Here is a 15,432-nt window from a genome sequence, read left to right as displayed (position 1 = left end):
CACAGGGAAGTTTCTGCTAAATTAGAAGAGACTTTTATCTCCAGAGAGTGCTGGACCTTGGAAATTAGTGACACTGAAGAAGAAATTGAGGCTTTACTAGACAAATATCACACACTTGGTAAAATAATGTGGCAAAAGAGCTAATTGTTCCTTTGTAGATGAGAGAGAGGAGACTACTACTGGTATATTGCAAATTGTTCTGTTGAACATCTTCAGATTTTAAGAAATTAGGGTAGAGAAGAGAGTCACAAAAGTATTCAAGGACTTCAGAAAATACCTTGCAATTAGAGGGCTCAATCAGTTTAGCACATCAAAAATATTTTAAGAGATTACTCTGTAAAAGCCATACAAGTACCTTTATGTGGAGAAAATCTAGGCCTGAGTGCTACTGTGGAAGATCCATCCTAACCAGACACAAGTATGTCTCAGTTAAGTAGAAGTACAGCTCGGTAACTGGGTTCAAATCACTGGCTGCTGCTATTTAAGAATCAGGGGTAAAAGGTGTAGTGGTCCCTTTGGGGTTCAAAATGCTTTGAATGTATGCTTTCTCATAATATCCTTGTCAAGTGGAAAATTTATTACTTCCAGTCTTAGATGGGAAATTGAGACATAGAAATGCTAAGTGATTTGCCCCAAGCTCTCAAAAGAAAGGTAAAACAAGGATTAAACCACAGCCTTTCAGGACCAAGACTGTTGCTTGAACTGTGACAGCAATCTTCATCTCCCATAAACTGTATTACATTTATTTGACATGACCCTTAAAAATATCTATGAGCTTTCCGACCAAACATAAAACTGAATTGAATTATTTTCTATCTTAATGGCAATGGTTAATATTGTTATTGGGCAGCATGGTTTGAAAGGCAAGTATTTTGATTCCCAGGACAAGTATGATACATACTTGCTTACTCCTACAATTCTATCTATGAGATAAAGTATTCACAGGAAAAGTAGATCCTCTGTCAGAAAACAAGTGATTTTTGTGATAAAATAGGAGGTTTAAAACAAACAAAAATAATATTTATCAGAAAAGAAACAATATTTGGGTTTTTTTACTGAGAAATATTATCCAATATCTGAACATAGATTTTGATGTTGGACTCAAGTCTGATCCTACTCTGAACAAAAAACACAGGAAAATGCTTGTTGCTTCACATAGTAACAGGATCCAGCTAAATACCAGACAGCACAGCATTGTGCTGTCAGGAAAGCCAAGATTTCATTTTCATGTAGGACAGATCAGAATACTTTCAAGTGTATTAAAGCCCCTCTTTAAACATTTCATGTAAAGAATATACAATAAAAATAATAAGGCTAGGTAAATAAGTAACATTCTGCTTCAGTTTCCTGGGATACACTCATTCCCTTTATAACCATTTGAGGCCATACCTCATTTGTTTGCTTTTTGATTTCTGCCACTTGCTTGTGCTTAGAGGATTTTCTAAGATTGCAAAGGGGGACCTGGTTATTTCTTATGTCTATCCTCCATTAACAGCTTAAAATAAATTCTAACATAACCAGATATGAAGTCTTCATCGTGACTCTTTATCACCTCACTTATTGGCTCCATAGTCATCCAGACTAATGGTATTTGGTTATTTCCCAGCTTAAAGGTACATTAAAGCTGTGTCTGCAATAATACTGTTTACAAGAGTAAATTCATTTCTTCTCATTCTATTCACTAGGATTTTCTATTAAATTAATGCTATGGGAGGAAAGATTTAGAACACTTCACATCCTGCAGAAGTAATCAGAAAACATTTATGAACATTTGCAGTTGTGATGGGAGGAATAGAACAGAAGGCATTTTATTATGCTGATTTTATCCTATTTCTTTTGATTGGTGTTAACTAGTATACAAAGATCCAAGGCTCATTGGAGAAAAGGGATCTGTGCATTTTCCAAATTTCCTGTTAATAAAATAAATTTGAGGGGGGAAAATGTAATTTATACCTTACTGTGTAAGTTCAACTCCACTAGCTGCCAACACCACAAAGCACTGGGGCATACTGTTAAGATGACGAATGAAAACTACTCTAAAAGACAATATCAATCTAGAAATTCAGTCATTGAAAGCCTGCTTCATGAACTGAAGCTAATTAATGCTCTCATGTAGGGTTGAACCCAAACCATCAGAATTACAGCAGCTCCACAGCTGAATTACTTTTTTAGTATGCTGCCACTTAAAATTCCACCCAGTCACTTTAAAAGGATGGAGCACATGATTAAATTGTGCTACAGGAAGGGAAAAGACGGACAATTAAAGTGAAAATCTCCTAAACCCCAAAGATTATCTAAGACATTTAAATACAAAATGACTTTGTATTGCAAAAAAGCTTTCTGAAGAAAACATCTTTTCATTATCTGCACAGACTTACTCCTTGTACAGCTCTGTTTAGAAGCTCTAGAAAAGGTACTTTTGACAGCTCAGTCTTACATAGGTGCTTCAGTAAAGGACTTGGATATCCTAGTATCAAAGCATAATGATGATGCTGACAGTATGAACTATGCAATTTTTTTAAATAGAATAATATTCATGTGCAGATGTCTGGAAGAATATAAATATGAAAATATGAAAATAAAAAACCAAGGGTAGACTGAGCAGATACTTTTACCTTAGGAGTAGGAAAAAACACAGATCATTCTTGATGCCTTAGGATTTTTAGCTTTTTGTAGATTTTTAATATAGCTGTGTAGTTTCTTACACTTTAGAAAAGCAGTTGACGTTTATCAAACATATTCTCACATTTCATATTGAATTGTCTAAATTCTCTAAGCTTGTTTAGGTTCTTTTTCAAGGAAGGTCTCTTGCAAACACATCCTGTTTAAGAACATATGCACCCTAGGCTGGAACAAGAAGATATCACCAACAAGATTGTAGCCAAAATAGCCTTGGATGCCCAGAACCTTAGAGAAGCTCCAGAGATAATGTGTGCCGGAAGGAGGAGGAGGAAGATGAGGAAGAAAGGGGTCTTGCGACCTCTGACTCAATTCCAAGGAGGGGTGCCAGGGGGGCAATTCCAGGGCGGATCTAGGGGCGGATAGTTCTCATATTGGATGGACAGCACTATAAAATTGTAGAACCCTTGGACACAGGCACATGCCTTTGTACTCCTTGTGCCAGAAGGCCTTCATTAAAGACCTGCTCTCTACCTTATCTATACTAATACTGCCTGGTGAGTCTTCTTCTCCCAATTTTCAGGCATCATTCTTAAGAAGGGTATGAATCTATAATATTTGCAAGTTATTTTCACATTTTGCAAAATGACTTTAACTGAGACACTGTCCATGACAATGCTTTCAAGTCCTTCTTATTCATTTGCATTCCTCGATGCTCTTGTTTGGATAGTGTGCTTTCTGAAATAGACAACATTTCCATGTGTGTTTAGGCTGGGAGAAGACAGTCAGATGAATATGACTATAAAACCACATCTGCTAATGTCTTTAAATGATGATACAGCTGCTGAAAATCATAACATTTAGTTGTCTAGGTTATCAACTACATCGAAATTATATTTACAACTGGATTTTTCATCAAATACATGGGATTATCAAAGGTAACATTTCAAAAGGAATTGAATTACGAGACTAAATCACATTGACTTTCGATGCAATGCAGGCATCTATATGACATAAATATGTGACATATATAGATTAGTATTTTCAATACTAAGCCGTGTCAAAGGCATGAGGCCTTCCACTGTGTTGGGAACCAGCACATTGTAATTGGGAAGAAGCCAAGGGAAAGGAAGGGGAAGAGAAAGAGAAACAGGGGGCACAGCATTTGTAGAGACTATTGTTTATGGAAGTATGGTTCTCCTTTCTGTCAGTAGTTAGGAGGCTTTCTCATGCTGCCTTGAAGGAGGATTATTGTCTTCTTCTGCCTGGTGTTTGCTTTTGTTGTGACATGCACACTGAGCCAGCTTACAAGACTCAAACCAGCATCGTTTTGTCAATCCTCTGTCATAGTCTAAAGATATGAAAATCTTCCCAAAGTGGAGCAAACATGGGCAACAAGGTCTTGGTCAGTGGCAGAATAGGTGACAGGGCAACAAGAACTGCAGAAGGCTGTTCTATTGCAGGTGGAGGCCTAGCAATAAGTCTTTTTCAGATGTGTCACATAAGGAGAGGGAATATTAGCATGGTGACAGCTCCTTCACAGATGTTTCATAATGATCTCTGAGGCCCATAAATGTCCTGGATATGAATAGGTTGTCTTTATGTGACTGGCATGGTGTGTGCCACCGGGCATAGACCTTCCATCCCTGACTATAGCAATGTGACTGAAGATGCCTACTGATGATGACTTAGGCATGATGATGATGTTCTTTTCAGACTCATATCCAGGACAAAATCCCTGCAGCTCAGGAGTTCTTCTCACTCAGAAGCATATTAATCTGATGAATCACTGATTTTGAAATAGCCATACAAAGAAAAGTTTCACTTCCAGCAATGTCTCTAGTTCTGAGAAAATTATATAACATGTAGAAAACTGATAGGAATTTTGACTTGCACTTTAAGACAACCAAAAGAATCAAAAGCCTAAGATCTTGAGCTGCTAAGTTTGTCAGCTACTCCTGAAGTTCTAGTCTCTGTCCCTCCTTCTGAGCATGGTCTAGTTTTCTCTGTCCACACACAATCACGGTATCATGGTACCAGGGAATCATGGTAGATAAGTGATTTAGGACAGGTGAATACCTGTAGCACTAAACCTGCATTATATGGGAAAACATGTTTAAACATGTCTTAAAATGGCTTTTTGTGGTCTCTTTGCAAACACATGCTTCTTCTTCCCAACACCCCCCACGACAAGTGTTATCCCATGCAGGAATGTCCTGAGGAGATATCCTGAGGTGTTCTCATTGGCCCCTTTTAACCCCTTCCTATTGGTTGTTAACCCCTTCCTGCGACCTGTAATTGGTTACCCTGTGAATCTTCCTAACCCTATAAATGTAATATCCCCAACAATAAACGCTCTCTTGCCTCCTCTCTGCACCAGTGTGCTGCCTCTGTGCCTGCCATGAGACCACGTGGGTGGAAGGAGGGGAGATCACCTCTCCCCTCCAGGCTCAGGACCTGAAGAAACCCCTGGCGCTGGAGTTCCCTTTCCCTATCCACCTCAAGCCGTTGGAAATGGTTCCTCAGATGGAAATGGAACTAGAACTGGGCCGCCCCACACCATGGGGGAAAGGGATCCAGAAATACCTCAGAAGAAATGAGAGGTCCTTAACTGATTTCACTGTGAGCAGTCAAAAACCCAATCTATTGTTCTCTCACGTTGAATACCCTTAAGTATATCTCAAAGGTTGCTGGAGAGCGTATAGAACTACAGTGGAAGTAGAGAGGTAGCAGATAACTGATACTGAAGAGACACCTCAGGACTTCCAAATATCAAATCTTGATTCCCTTTAAGACAAATCATACAATTGCAATAGGATTTGGGACAGCATTAGGAAGAGCAGGCTGAGGGAGGTGATCCCTTCTACTCAGAGCTGGTGAGACACATGTGGAGTAGTGGGTCCAGTGTTGGGCTACCCAGAATAAGAAAGATATGGATTTACCAGCATGAATCCAACAAAGGACCACTGAAACAATTATGGGTCCAGAGCATCTTTTATGAGTGAGCAGAGAAGAGCCTGGAGAAGAGAAGGCTCAGAGGGATCTTACCAGTGTGTCTTAACTCTCATCTACCTGATGAGAGAAAATAAAGAAAAAGAGATCCAGACTCTTCTCAGTGGTTCCTAGTGATAGGACAAGAGGAAATGGGCACAAACTGAAACACGTCTAGATTATCTCAAAAGCTTCCTTCCAATCTAAACAATTCTGTGATACTTTAAAGACATTGCTGTACTTCCTGTTTGCAATTTTACAAGTCTCAGGGCCATCTATGTAATTTTCTGCTTTTTCATAAGGTAGCACTGGGGAATGTTGAACCTGCAGAGAAAAAAATAGGGACCAGAAGTAAAAATGTGATCTGATTTAAACTCAGTTTGAAGATGTTGTAGAGTTGGATCCTTTGCCAGTAACCTACATCCTACACAGTATTCTCAATAGGGGTATAATTCAGCGTTGAGTGGTATTTGCCAAAAAGATGATCAGGTTTTGCTTTCTGATGAAAACCAACACCCAAGTGTCAGTAACTGTCATGTCTCATTTGAGATACCAAAGTCACTGTAGAAGCTGAAAATGTCATTTGTTTGGTGGGGAAACGGGGTTATGATACTCTGCTGCAATTTTGGAAAACAAGGAAGATTTGTTAAATTCAAGGTTGCACTGCTGAAACTAACCTTAGCAATTCAAATATGGGTCTTGGCAGAGGATCTACACGACTTCTCAGAGAAAACCTACCATAGATCTCAAAGAGGAAGCTACATGACTGGTTAAGATGTTGTCAGATGTGTTTATAATCAGGTCAGCTGAGTGCCTTTCTAACAATATGAAATCACTACGTAAGTGTAAGAGAACACTTTGTGAGGGGGTTATCAAAGACAACCAAGAAATACTTGCAGAATATAGTTCATTTAAGATCTCTGAAAAGTACCAGCTTGTAGTATCTGCCTTTTGTATTGATTACTAGAAGGGTACCGAAAACCAATTCGACCCACTCTGATGCTTTGAACTGATAAAATGCAAGAGACTTGGAGAATAGCCATTGAAAAAACAACCTTGAGTTAATGAAGGGATATTGGCAAGCTCTGTTATTCCTGAAAACCAAGAGTTACATTAACTGCCTTTCTAGTTCCTATATCCGCTGTATGTGTTCCATGTCCTGCTGCTAGGACTAGGTGGAACTTGTGGATGAGGTACTTTGATACTATGGATATCCAGACATACATCTTGATATACGATCTTGCAAACTGAGTCTTTGCACAGAAATCTCCTCAAGTCTCTAAGGACTTTTTCTCCAGCAGTGTCACATAATTGACTGCAGGCTTCAGTAGTATCTAAAAAGGTATTTAGACCCTGTGCAGCCTAGTTACTGTGGGTTTAATCAAAGGAAGTCTCCATTTCTCTCACATCAAATATAAGCCACTTCTCTTCACCCAAAGTCTCCCAATGTCCTATTTCCAGTCTTATTATGATCTCTTGTGCACTACTGTGACTCTACAAGTCAGTGAGCTACTTACCCAGGTAAAGCCATGCTTGGATTCCTGCTGATTTTAATTCCCATTTAAGGCCTTTTATTTGACACAGAAACAAAGCTTCCAAGGTACTTAGAACAATAAACCTTCAGTCTTGGCTGGATCTTCTCTAATACTCAGCTATCCTAGATCATAGCCAGATCCAAGCTTTCATATCCTCCTCTTTTACAGCTTCAATTCTAGCAGACTCCTCCTGTCCTTCAAATATTTTCCTAAATTCTTTCTGCTATCAAGTATATGGAGTCTTTCACAAGTGCTTTCTAATCCCAGTCTCACTTCACTCTTAGCAGAGTGGGGAGCAAGATGTAAAACTTCCTGTGTGTAACTCTGTGCCCAGAATGAAGCCTGGGGTGGCATGGTCTGGACAAAAACCTTAAAATGTTCTTCCTGCGCATTCCCAGCGCGGGATTTTTCTGTTCACTGCCAATAATATTATCACTGTGCTCACAACTACTCATATAATCAGATTATCATTATCATCTTGGATCTCTAATTGGGCCTCATTCCTGCTACACATTCTCAACATTTGTCTTGTAGATCTTTTCTGCACAACACCTGTAAGTAACTTCTTAATGTAGTTAAAAATCTCATCCAATTCTCAACTCTTATTATCTTGGATAATGAAACAACCCTCTCTCCAGCCTTTATAAATGCTTCCTTGTCCCACCTGTCATATCCATCCTTCATCACGTATCTACCTACCTTTTGCTTTGGCCTGATCCCTCCTCTCTTTATATCTTCCACTTCTTCACCTTTTATATTGTAACATATGTCACATACTCTCACATTCACTTGCCTCTATACAAGGTTTCTGAGCCTGCTTCCTGGAAACTTATTGTCAAGAGGCCATGGTTCATGAGAGCAGCTCGTGTTTCAAAGAAGCACCTTGATGTTTTTTCCCCTCCGCCTTTCCCGTAAACATCTGCAATGTTCCCCCACTGTACTCTTTAGAGTACTCTTTGTGATTCTGTGGGAAAAACGCTGCCTTGCTGAGACCACAGCTTGTTATGCTTACCACTACTAACTCAGTGCCTCCTTATTCTCTTAATCTGTCAGCATCTGCTTTTACCTATTCTTTTCAACTCATATGGCAAGGTTTTCCTGACAGAGGTCATATCTTCTGCTGTGCTAGTACAATTTCTGACATGCTAGAATTCTGCTGGGGGCCTCTGGGTGTAACTACAATTAAAAAAATCCATTATAAGCTTTGAATACAACATCGAATAGTATCTATTTAATACAGAGGGTTAGACAGGCACATTCATTAGCGGTCCAAGCAGAGGCATGATTCCGAATTAACTTCAAACGAGAATTTTGCAAGTGAAGAGTCAGAAAGAAATCAGTCTTTCCCCCATCCACCTCCATTTTCAGATCACAGTACGACAGAATGTATCTGGAATGAGCAGGTCAATGTTGCATTTTCTAAGATGTTAGAATATGTTGGTTTAAAATCAAATCAAACTAAAAAGACATAAAAGAATTAAAAAGCATTCCCACCTTTTAGAAATCAGCACAGTCAGCACAGCTTTAACAGAACTGCAGCATTTTATGCCAGGTAAAGTCTCAGAACAATATATTTAGAAAAACTCACACTGTTGATTAGGGGAGCTATCTCTTAGTGATGATTTTTGATTTGTCTTTAACACTTCTCTTAGTCTGGACAGAGAAATTATTCCAGTTAGCTTTACTTTCCCACACTCAATACTACAGCAGTGGTGGTTGTTTGTCCCCTTAGAAATGCACAGTCAGAATGCTGTGGCAGTTACGGCACCCTAATGATAGAAATATGTCATGGTTCAAACAGAAAATACAAATTTTGATATCACCTTCTTAGGAGCTCCCAAAAAGCAGAGCAACCATGATTATCAACCTACCCTTTCATGTGGTATATTCAGCAAACCCGAATCTCCAGGTTTTACTGCTTGGATTTTGTTTGCTGAATCTTCCTTTCTTGTTTACTGCAAGCATCTAGCATTAACCTTCTGCTTTTTATTTCTGCTAGGCGGACTATACAGCATTCATATTCTGGCAGCCTGATTCGACATAAGGACATCCAGTGGAGTCAGTAAACTTTTTGGTCCTTGCTAAAGATATGGTAGTTCACTTGTCGTGGAACAAGAGTGGCACCCAGTGGCCAGAAAGCTTGGTTCAAAATTCATGTCCTGAAGTTTCTGCTTTCTGCATTTTATAAATCCCTTTTTTTGAAGACAGAAATCCTTTCATGCTCAAGCTCCCAGACCCCATTCCCACCTCTGGACTTGAAAGACAGAAACTAGAGAGCTGAAGCTAAAAGGTTTTCTCTCTGTACTCTTTTTGAGTGTCACGTTTTCTGAGAGCATAGAGAATCCACCACAGGCGTTAGGCATTTATAAAGGGTATTGCTTATTTCTGAGGTATCAGATAGCAATGGACAAACATGGAAGAAGAGGAGTTCAAGGACCTCATCTAACTCTAACACGTTGTCCAGAAGACCTGATGAGGTAAACATATATTTTTAAACTGCCCTGCCAAAAAATGCGGCAGCAGGAAAGGAAAACCCAGGGACAGAGCCTGCTTTGTGATCTCCCCTCATGGAGAGGGCTCTGTAACGCTCCCAGCCCACGGGTGGGTTTTACCAGTTCAAATTATTGGAATGGAGGCATAGATGGTGACATGGTGTGGCAATGAACACCGTTACCTGTGTGACAGAACACATCTCGTGCTTCTCAGAGACTTAAGTAATTCTGTATTCATTTTTCATGATAACACAATCAGAGTACAAAAGTCTGCATTTCAGTTATGCAGTATGTTGTACTTTTAATGAATTTCTTTGTGGGTGCTGTTGCAAGTGAGAAAGCTTTTACTCTCCGTTTCTTTCTTTAACTTGGGAATACTTAATGCTTAAAACTGGAACATCAGTTCTGAAAACCTTCCATCAGAAAGCCAAAGACACAAACTCTCAAGGGAACATTCTCCAATATGGAGACTTGGGTGTTGTTGGGTGAGCAAGACCAAGCTCACTATAAAACCAATCTTTCAAAATGGTCTAAAATTCCCAATGATAAATGGGTGATAATAGTACAGCTGCTTGCAGAGCTATGTCTGGATTTTCGTTTTTAGACCCTACTTGCAGTGTGAAAATCCTCATTTCTACAGAGGCCAGCAGGCAGTGTAAGTGAGAGTAGTCTTGATTCTCCTCATTCCTGGCATTCCTCAAATTTTAACCCAAAATTTGCATTAACTGGTATTTCTTCTAAATGGTCTAACACCTAAAATAGGATGATCAAGTGAAAGTCAAAACTATTAACTAAAAATAAACTAACTAGTGTGGATGGCTACAGCTAGAGCTTTACAATGTGACTTGAGTTGATTAAGGGGCTCACAAATAAAAAGGCACATCAGAAGATTTGAGCATTAAAAGAAATTCTAATGTTTTAAAACAAATATAATGATTTTTAGGCATCTGCTATGGCAATACTGAAAGTCATGGATCTTTGTACTTCCTGAGATATGTTAGTAAAGACCTCAGCAGTCTAGTCAGAAATTTCTGCCAGATTTTTTGATAATGCAGTCTTTGTTCTTTGAGTGTTTAGTTTTTGCTACATGACATTATTGAATTGGTAACAAGAAAACTACTGCTCTTGATCCAAATGTGGCCTGATGGATCCCTAGTGGTAGACTGACAAAAGTAGGAAGATTTCCCCCATAGCTGGATTGTTTGGCTCTATGGGAAGAAATGGCTGTAGTAATAGTCAGGTTTATTTCACATTCAGTGTAAACATTGCAGTGAGCAGAACATTTATTTCAAAACAGGGACTAAAATGCATTGTCTACATCATCAAAGAGAAAGAAAACATCTTACAGATCCTTTACAGAGTTAATATTGAAGAGGTTTCATAACAGTTTTGCACTTTTTTGCAGTGCTTTCTAAAATTACTGTGACTATGCAAATGTACATCTCTCTGCTGTTATATTACCTAAACTTCTTCCCATTTGCTAATTTATTTTCTTCAGCATTTTATTTGGTCACAGAAGTTTTCTTGAGGGAGGGCAGTCACTGTGTTGTTTGTACAGTGCCTGGTGCGATGGGATCCTAACATCTATTTAGGATCCTTATGAGGTAGTGTTATAGAAATAATAAACATCTTATTTTAACAAACAATAGAAAACAATGTCTTTGAGAGCAAGCTGAAGAATAGAGGCCTTGTGGTATTAGATGTTGTTTTCCAGCATGTGGAAAATACAAGATTTTCTGCATCTAACCTCTTTTAGGTGTTAAATTTCCTTATCATTTTACAATGCAATCTGGACATTTACAACTTGTCATCTTATTTACCTTAATTTGATGAAAATAATTGTCAAACAGATTTTTCTGTGTCAGAATTGAGTAGAGTATGGCATTTCAAAAGCATGGTGTGAATCCTGTTTTCTACAACATGATGCTGTAACATAAAACTAGTTACAATACTCCCAAGCAACAAAAATCATTTTAGATCAGTAATACTGTACTTGCTCTTAGAGGGAGCTACTTTTAAGTTGTAAAAACCTGAACATAGAACCAGAAAAGAATTAGTATCCATTAATGAGCTCAGCAAGTCTATAATTTCCCACTGGTGAACATGCTTTGTTATCATTAAGGACATAACTTTGGTTTCAACCCTTGCAAAGCTGGCAGGTGAACCTGAACCAAAGCTGTAGTCAAGAAAAGAACAGTAAGAAATCCCATAATGGTGTCTCTGCACAATGATCTCAGAACCTGACCCTGCGCTTCTTCAGATGCCCAGTTTATCTTTCCCTGGCATCTACCTGATATGTGGAATATATGCTGAATGTTTCATTGTCTTCAAAATTAGCAGGCTCTGTCTGTAAGGTCAAGACATAACTGAATAATGAAATAAGTCAGATGGTGGATCGCTGCTATTCTCAAAACAAAGTATTTCTCCAGGATTCCAAAATTCTGTATTATTTTGTTTATGATTTTGTCACTCCTCTCACCTCAGAGGAATGAAAGAAAATAGATTAAGAATGTCTTTAATAGATTCTTGGGCTGAGCTCCAGTATGAAAATGTAATTGCCCAAAGTCTAACTTGAGAGGTCATGGAAGTTTTACTATTGCTGTTTATGGTAGTGCTCTTCATATTGCAGCCTCTTTCTACATATTTAAGGACTCTCCTGACTGTGGTGCTCATAACCCTTTGTTGTTGTTACACAAGTACCTTTGTGGTAAGTAATCAGAAATACCTGGAAGGGGCAACACTAACACATCAAGAGAGAAAGAGACTGAAAGAGTCACAGGGTGGGTGTCAGGCATTCACAGGAATGGAAAAATTCCTTCCAGCTTCTTTCTCTCACATCTTTTCTGTGAACTTTGTTAGGATCATAAGAAGGAAGTGCTCTTTCTGCAGACACTACCTAACTTGCAAAGGCATGAAAGGGCTGGAATAATTAGAACGAACAGAAAAAAGCGAGGAAGGCTCACTTTTCCTCTTGCATAATATGCAAGACTTAGTTGAAGACATCTTCTAGAAATGACCAGTTAATGCAATGAGTTAAGACTTTACTCATACACTTTTTCTTTGTGAGTTTTGGGGGGCCATCTTCACTCTCAAACCCATACACTACTACCCTCAAAGCAACTTTAGGAGTCTGAAAACATTTTAGCAATAAAGTGGAAGCAATTTTAGCAAGCGATTTTTCTATCAAATATTTTCTACGAGTAGACCTATTAGCACAGATTACTGTATTACATTCAAGTATTTCAGTATAAATCTATTATAGCTTGTTATTATTACAGTAAGAGTCACAGCCACATGAAACACCTGCAAACTTAGGCATGTGCATCTAATCAAGAAAAAGTGTGTACTTTAACCATGACAGAACAATATTTGTATAGAAAGTATACTCTATACTGAGTAGATTTGAGGTTGTGAGATTAAAAAGCTCAGCTTTGGTGATAATCAAGTATGAAATGCATTATTAAAACAATGCTCTGACATGACATTTTTTAAGTAGGGAAAAACTTTTAAATTGGTATCTTTTTTTGCCTGAGAGTTAAAATAGCCTGAATGTCTCAGCTGGTCATAAAGCTGATTGATCCCATGTCATTTTCCTACTTGTTCCTCCTGAGACACAGCCCATATTCCTTCAAATGTCTTCAGATTTTAAGTAGAAAAAAAATCATCCTTATATTAATTTCTTGCAAAACCCTTTTGGAATTGAGCTACTATCTTTGGGCTAGTAAAAAATATCACTTGAAGTCCCACACTTTCACCGACAGGTGGAGCTTACATTTTATATTTAATTTATAATGACTTTACACTCAAAAAATATATATTGAACCCAATACTTTATATCTCACAAACTCAAAACTCCAGTGTTTCAGATAAGACTAGGACCATAAGATTTTATCCCAATATTCCACTGTATGCAAACGATAAACCCTAGGCCAAATCCTTTTCTTGCTGATATCAATTGCAAAGTTCTCTGTATTTTTAATGACTGTGTAATTAGGTCCATTTTCATTTTTTTGTAAATGTGGCCCCTTCTCACTATATTCCTATTTACTCCGCCTGCTCCCTGGTGTTCGCACACATAATATTTATCTTCCGTGCATAGGTTTCAACTGCAAGAAACTTGATTGATCTCAGAACACGACTGAACCTGCATCTATAAAGAAATATTGATGTGGATATTGTGTATCAGCCCCCTTACACTTACTTCTTCCAGGGACAACACTAACATACATTGCAGCATCTGCTGTTATTATTTAACTAGAACGGTCTATTGATGGCAGAAGCTTTGTCTAATGCAGAAAGCTCTTTAGAATTACATCCATTATTTCTCCTGACTGAGAAATTACGTTTTGCAAATCCTTTAATGTGTTTATTTCTTTATATCTACCTAACAATATCTTTTTTTATTTCTGTCTCTTTAGTAACATTCTAGCTTTCTGGAAATATCTTAGCATTCAGTTGCATTGTCATAATAGCATGGAATGATACAGGCAAAATGAAAAAGAACTTCAAAATCCAATACTTGTTTAAAAGTGCTGTTCAGAAGGGAACTTCCTTAATCCACTGTGACAAAAGATATTGCAGAAATACTCTGCCAAAACGGCTTTTGCTGCTACCAGTGTATTTCAGGATGAACAAAACTGGAAAATGTCTTAAGAATATATCCACAGATATAGATATACATGCACATACATATAAGTACATGCACCTCTGTGTTGGCACAGTATATTGTAGCTAAAATTCTGCTGCAACATGCAATTGCTCAATTATATAATTTATTACTCTTAAGAACACTGCTAATTTTCTACTCTGATTAAGATGTGTATTGTATGACTCCAATTGTAAACTTCAGATATACAAAAACATAGAAGCAAATGAACTACAGGTTCTGATCACACTCTAGAATTAATCTCGATGCATGGAAATGAGCAGACAGTTGTGCAGTATTCAGACTAGCTGAAAAATAGCCTAAATATTGGTTCACTCAGATTAAAAAACCAAACTAAAACAAAATAAAGCTCCATTGTAAATACAGAAGACCAATTAAATTACAGACCAATCTGTAAATGTGAACCTGAATTTCCATTCGACTTCCATGGTTTTTGGAAAGCATCCTTTCCATACCCTTATGCCTGCTCCTGGAGCCTGCAGGTGAAAGGTTACCTGTACGCTAGAGTGTCAGACAAACCTCTCTGCCACAGAAATGGATAAACTACATTCTAATGCACAGTAATGAGAGAAAACAGTATTTGGTTTTTTATTGCCTAGAATCACCTTTGTTGTGGTATCACACTGGCACACACGGAGACAGTGCTATTTGGTGTCTATCCCTGCCAGCAGGGCCTAAGGTTTCAATGGGGCCTTCCATCAGCCTTAAGTCATAGTCTTCAGCTGTGCCAGGGGAGGTTCAAGTCAGACATTAGGAATGATTCCTTCACAGAAAGAGTGATTACACATTAAAATGGACTGCCTAAGAAGGTGATGGAGTCACTGCCCCTGGAAGTGTTTTAAGGAAAGACGGATTTTCTGTTTGACAAGGTGCTTCCGTCATAAGGTTGGACTCGATGATCTCAGAGGTCTTTTCCAACCCAATTGTTTCCGTGATTCCCTCCGAGGCCTCCTCCCTGAAAGGGAAAGCTTTCTGGAAGGTTTTTACTGTGGGCACAGCAGGGCCCAGGCTGGCACAGGCGCCCTCTCATTACTGGGAGCCGCAAACAGTTCCCGCCTGCCCCGGCCCGGCCCGAGCACCGCCCCCGCCACAGCTCCGGCGCCCACCGCGCATGAGCACGCGCCGCAGG

At 38.7% G+C, this 15,432-nt stretch overlaps 1 long non-coding RNA gene across 1 annotated transcript; it reads right to left on the bottom strand.

Annotated features, from left to right (window-relative positions):
• Positions 1 to 5,852: 5,852 nt before the first annotated feature.
• Positions 5,853 to 15,230, bottom strand: LOC108640646. Its single transcript, XR_001921329.1, has 3 exons — positions 14,909 to 15,230; positions 11,928 to 11,984; positions 5,853 to 5,934 (listed from the first exon to the last, which is right to left on the bottom strand). It is a non-coding gene; the product is annotated as an uncharacterized LOC108640646 (long non-coding RNA).
• Between the last annotated feature and the right edge of the window lie 202 nt (positions 15,231 to 15,432).

The sequence above is a fragment of the Manacus vitellinus genome, unplaced genomic scaffold (genome assembly GCF_001715985.3).
Source record: "Manacus vitellinus isolate BGI_N305 unplaced genomic scaffold, ASM171598v3 scaffold_4_pilon, whole genome shotgun sequence".
NCBI classification, from domain to species: domain Eukaryota; kingdom Metazoa; phylum Chordata; class Aves; order Passeriformes; family Pipridae; genus Manacus; species Manacus vitellinus.
This window is presented reverse-complemented; position numbering and strand designations above follow the sequence as displayed.